General features: G+C 42.2%; 1 protein-coding gene across 1 annotated transcript in view; it reads left to right on the top strand.

Annotated features, from left to right (window-relative positions):
- Positions 1 to 4,093: 4,093 nt before the first annotated feature.
- SLC41A3 (solute carrier family 41 member 3) overlaps positions 4,094 to 6,000 on the top strand; it is a 41,939-nt gene continuing 40,032 nt past the window's right edge. Inside the window, exon 1 of the mRNA XM_028719219.2 lies at positions 4,094 to 4,286. The gene's annotated coding sequence lies outside the window, so the exon portion shown is untranslated. The remainder of the gene's footprint in view (positions 4,287 to 6,000) is intronic.

Raw genomic sequence — 6,000 nt, 5'->3', positions numbered from 1 at the left:
AACTGATCCCATGTGTGGGAGCTTTCATGTATTATAATGTCTACATGTTATTGTTGTTGTTAAGAAAACCCCAAACCAAATGGAGTCCGACTTGCTTGGTGCAGTTAAAAAGTATAACCCTCCTCTCAGGACACTCACTGGTTCCTTCTATAGGCCTCTTGACTCCTCAGCAATTCACATAGTTTTACAAATTTTCTGCTCATGCAAGAAGGCATATGACGGTGAGCTCAATCAGGGCAAGGCCTCCCTGGTCTCAAAAAAAGCTGACGGGAAAATGCCTCTGAAAGAGATACGTTTTCTTCAGTAAGATACCCGATTGAGCGTTAAGCCCTGTCCGCACAAAATGGAATCTGCTGCCTCTTGGATTCTTTCCTGTTCGTGAAGGGGGATCCCTTACACTGCATTACGTGGGGAGAGGAAAACAGGATAAAGTGAGACTGATGGGTCCAGCGTGCTCTTCATCACCATGGAAAAGGTTGGCCAAGCAAAAGCACCCAATGTCCAGGTAATAGCATATGAGAGAAGAGCACAATTACAGCACACTGGATCAGCTCCTGATACCTGTAAACAAACAAACAAACAAACAAACAAACAGCATGAAGTAGCAGATAGTTCTGACTAATGTGAACCTGTTCTGTCCCAGCTCTTGCTTTGATTTTTTGCAGGGCTTTTAACAACAACAACAACAACAACAACAACAACAATAATAATAATAATAAATGTGCCCTAGAGCTGAGTGAAACTGTCCGTTTTGGTTTCTCTTGGTTTCTCGTCTTTCTAATCTTAAATCCAGTTTTCCACGTTTCAATATCAGATTGTGATTTTTTTTTTAAGTCCTTGTGGAAATTAATCAGCGTTGTTGTGCAAATTTCTCCTAAATATGTACATATTTGTTTGCCGTTCTGCCTAACATATACATCCTTGCAAAACAATGTTCCCTAATTTAATGTGTTTTTGTATACCTGTTTCCCTAAGACGCAGATTTATATCCACACTATACAGTGTTATGTGCATTCGTGTGTGCATCAGTGGACTGGAGAACCACATTGCAAAATTCAGAGAAGTACAAATTTCAAAGAATGGCAGTGCTTTACTTTATGTACTGTTTGGGGAACTACAAATTAGGTAAGGTCACTTTTAAATGCGAACCGAATCAAATCTGTCCCTCCCCACTGGTCTTTAGAGTGTCCGTATTGGCTGGCAGGTCTATGGGACTGAAGTCTCTGTGCACTAATGGGGCACCTCTACAGTTGTTTCACAGTGTTTACAATGAGCCACAGCACACACATCTTCGCAGACACAGCACCCATCCTATTTATGAGCAGCTGTGCTTGCTCTTGGTAGGCAGATCCTTGACAGCTGGGAGTTCAAAGAAATATGTGCCCCTCATTGTGGCAGTGATGTGACCGAGGGGCAACTGCAAGGGAGTAAATGTGTCTCTAGCATGGGAGATAGCATATGCAAGCAAAAGCGTCACTCAGGGAGAAAGAACACAAGGGTCTAGATTCATGATGGCCAACATCTTTGGCCTTAATATGGAAGTTGGATGTAGTCCATACACCACCAGCTAGCCACAGAATCACCAGATCTTATTGTGAAAGGTGAATTTGGAAGCCACCCAGTTCAACCCCTGCTCAGGAAAAGTATAGATACAGGTGGGTAGCCGTGTTGGTCTGCCGTGGTCGAAACAGAATAAAAAAATTCCTTCCAGTAGCACCTTAGAGACCAACTAAGTTTGTTATTGGTATGAGATTTCGTGCGCATACACATGAAAGCTCATACCAATAACAAACTTAGTTGGTCTCTAAGGTGCTACTGGAAGGAATTTTTTTATTTTGTTTCAAGAAAAGTATGTATGGTATCATAGACAGCTGGCAGTTCAGCCCCTGCTTGCTTAAATACATTCAAAGAATGAGAGCTCATCACTTCTTGTGATGTTCCACTGTCAAAACAGCTCTGACTAAAGGAAGTTTCTCCTAAAGTTAAGTAAAAAAATTATTATTTTTTGCAATTTTCACCCTATGGTTCTAATCCTGCCTGCTGGAGCAACAGAGAGCAAGTCTGCTCCATCTGCTGGGTGACAGCCCGTCAGATATGTGAAGGCAGCTTGACCTCATTTCCAGGGTAAACATTCGTAGTTCTTTCAACCGTTCCTCTTTGAACTTGATTTCCAAAGCCTCTCACCAACCTGGCCACCCTCCTCTGGACACATTTGATTGTCCACACTGTTCTTTACATGTGGTGCCAAGAGCTGGGCACATTACTCCAGATGTGGTCTTACCACCACTGCCATAAAAACCACATCTGCACTAAAGCATCAAAACACACCTCCTCCAAACCATCCACCTATTTGGCGTGAGCTGAATATTTTTCCAACACTTGTCAGCACTGAAAAGCACCCCTCTTTTTCATGATTTTTCAGGATGCCCACACTGTTTTTTAACCTGTTCATTTGCCTTGGTCTCTCGTCGCTCTCAATTGTTGTCTCACCTTCCTAACCTTGACTGGTTATGTAATGTTGCAATGTTATTCTGTTGACTACATGTTCCTTGATTAGCTGAGATCACCCACAGCCTTATTTAATCAGAGCTGAGGCCTCTGATTAATCCAATCTGAGGCCAAAGTATTTCAGACAAAAGTATTATAAACAACCAAAAGCATCCGGCCGGCCAATGTGAGAACAGGATGCTTGACCAGATGAGTGACTGTTCTGATCCACTGTTCTGATCCAGCAGCCTGCTATTTTGTTCTTATGTTCAATTTTGTCGCTTCATTCCTGTGCCTGCATGCATATGCACTGCACATTTGGCACACTGTACACACCAGCTAATTTGTCATTGTGACAGTAACATAAATATCAAAACAGTACACAAATTGTTTCTATGAAACCAGATTGTGAAAGAGCAACCTTATTCATCTGTGGTAGCATGTTTACGAAAACTGTTGTTGGCGCCTTGGAAATGAAGTAAATATTTTGTATGAGACTGGGATGGAACAGTTAAATAATTTTAGACGCTGGGTATTAATTTGTCTTACTTTAAATGGTATTGTGGAGGGACCCACTCTTTAAATGATCATATGGGGCCCTGGACTTCTGCCCCAAAGTTTGACCTTGAATACATCGCTGAGCCTGAGCTAGGCCTTATCTGCTCCATACATTTAAAGCAGCATCATACCACTTTAAACACCCATGGCTTCCACCAAAGAATTATTGGATGTGTAGTTTGTTACAGGTGCTGAGAGTTGTAAAGAGAGACTCTCCCTCAATGGAGGTCTTCAAGCAGAGGCTGGGCAGCCATCTTTTGGGAATGTTCTAGCTCTGGAGTTCCTCTGCCACAGCAGGTTGAACTGGATGACAGGAGTGGAGTGGCTGGTCCCTATTGGGCAGAAGGCTGGGAGGCCAACAGTAGGTGAAGCCAGAGCCGGCCAGAGCCAACAAATTCTAGTTTTGTTCCCATCCACCTCCCTGCCAAATTCTACAGGGGTAAAACTGAGGCCAAGGAGGAGGTTGACAAGCAGTGCCTTGCATGGATCAGAAGGCAGCAATGTGGGGACTGGATAAGAGCAGGCCAGAGTCCTAAAAGAATAGCCACCACTGCTACTCACCTGCAAGGCCATCTCCAACCCTTATGATTTTATGACTAATAACGCATCATTGTTAAACTGAGGAGGCATCAAGTTAGTGATGCACTTGCACAGTCAGCTATGGGTTTCAAGTTTGCCCCCCCCCCCCCCACATTTCTCAAGGCACTTCTCATTTGCTTTTTGAAGCTCAGTTGAAAACTGATAGCGTAAGTCATAACAAGTCTAAAACCATCTTGGCGAGGCCACTATTTTTAACAAAGCCAACACGCTCCTCTCTTCCATCTAAGCCTGCTCTCATAATAACTCACGTAAGCAAGGTGGAGCAACACACCACCACTGTGGTCCAGCGATTCCTCTGATGGAAAACTAAAGCTTTCCTTGCTGCAGATCACGCAGCAGGGAGCGCCACTTGTGAAGATGCGAAGACACACAATTTTGCAAAGCGAGCTGAAATTTAAGCCTGGCTGGTTTCAAAACGACACCCTGAAACGATGCACAGCTCTGGGACACAGCAGCTGCAGGGTTCAGTTACTGCCACTTGCAAAATCTTGCAACTCTTTTGTAGCTGTGGAGTTGAAGCCTTAGCCTTACAGGACCACGTGAAGCACCTTTTCTGGAATTAAGAAGCTTCTTGCCTAACCACCTTATTTCCTGAACTGAGCTTCTGTGGAACGGGCAGTTGTTCCAGCTGTGACCTGGAGGTAAGGGTTCTAAATCCTGAAAACTTTAAAGAACATAAAGAGCATGGTTCCAATCAATTTAACATGAGAATAGCTGACAGAACGTTCCTCTTTCTTAGCTGTTGTGATTAGTAATTTTAATGCCAAACAGGCAATAATAAGGGGGGATAAGTATATGCACTTCCTTCTAATCAAAGGAGATACAAATGAGTTAGTATCGGATAGATCAATCATTCCCCTTTTTTGTGCAAACGATGCATGCGTTTACTGGTTCTAAATACAACTTCCCATTCACTCAGACTACTGCAAAAGGTTTTCCTTGTGTACAAATGCAACAGGGTTTAGAATTCGGGGTTTTGAAATTGCTATTACATAGATCCTATTTAGACCATATTCTAGGGCCAAATAGATCAAAATGTTTCTTTGAGAATACTTTCTAGGTAGCACAATTGTAATTTATGAAATATTGTCTCATCTTTTTAACATGCTTCCAATATATGCCATACTAGGATTACAGTAACAACCAACATTACTATTAAATACGATACTCTCACTGGAAAGCGGAAAATGCACAACGCTGATAAAGTACAATTATAATAATTCCGGGTGTAGGTGGTCTGCCTTACTGAGGAGTTAAGACACAGAATTGCATCTCCTTCCAATACAGCATAGAGTTATATTTTCCTGTCAGTTCCTTGGCCACCTACAGCAATCTCTTCCTCTGATTCTTGCTATCCCGGGCAGGCAGCAAAAGTTTGTTAAAGTTCCTTTTATAATCTGCTATACATGACTGGTGGACTGCATTTAGTCAGATGGGTCACAGGCTCATAGTCAGCATTCAGTATCCTTGGGCAGCTGCCAGAGCCTCAGAATCCCACAAGGGCCGCACAACATTGATGCTGCTCTTGAGCATTTTATGCCGGGTGGCAGACAGCTAGGCTATGAGCCGCCATTTTAAATTTCCCAGGGCACTGTGGGAAATAAAAATGGTGGCTTGTAGCCACTCATGACTGCTGGGCTCCAATGCAGAGTGGGGCACTTAGGGCTATTTCCGAAATGCCCCCTTGAACTTAGGAATTGGCCTGCTTTTTTGCTGTGTCATCTTTAGTAAGCGTTTGTGTGTTTTAAATCCTATGAAATAAAACAGCAGCAAAAAAGTTGATTCTATGATGCTGGGGTGACAATGTTTGCTGACTCTCTGCCTTGGAAGGGAAGAACTACAATTAATTAAAAGAGCCACAGAGAAAACAGGACACACACAAACTGCTGTAGAAAATAAATGGGCCACCAGGCAATACCTAGTATTTATAATGGCTCATTAAAAACAAAAGTTACAGGACAGCACACGTTATTAATGAAGTGGGAATCAAGTGTGTGGTCAAATACTTTTTAAAAAAATAAATAAATCCACCTATCCTTTCAGACTTTCCTCTTGGTACATTTCCTTTCTTTTCTTTCTTTTTAATAAAGAAGCCTTGAGTTTAAACCTTGTGCTAGCACATATGGAACACAATGTTAATGATGCAGAAGAGACCATTTTTCACTGTTTCAGACTTTTACATCCATTACTCTCCTGTTTATTAAGCCCATGAGGTTCACAGTACAGAATTTATTTGCAAATCCCACTCCCCTACAACTTTTAAGCCAAAGGCATTAGGAAATAAATGGACAAAAGAAAGGAAAAGAAAAACAGGAAAGGTTATTGTTTCAAAAATCTGTATATCATTTCAGCAAA

Source organism: Podarcis muralis, chromosome 2, assembly GCF_964188315.1.
Source record: "Podarcis muralis chromosome 2, rPodMur119.hap1.1, whole genome shotgun sequence".
Lineage (NCBI taxonomy): Eukaryota > Metazoa > Chordata > Lepidosauria > Squamata > Lacertidae > Podarcis > Podarcis muralis.
The sequence above is the reverse complement of the archived record's forward strand: the minus strand, read 5'-3'. Positions and strand labels throughout refer to the sequence as shown.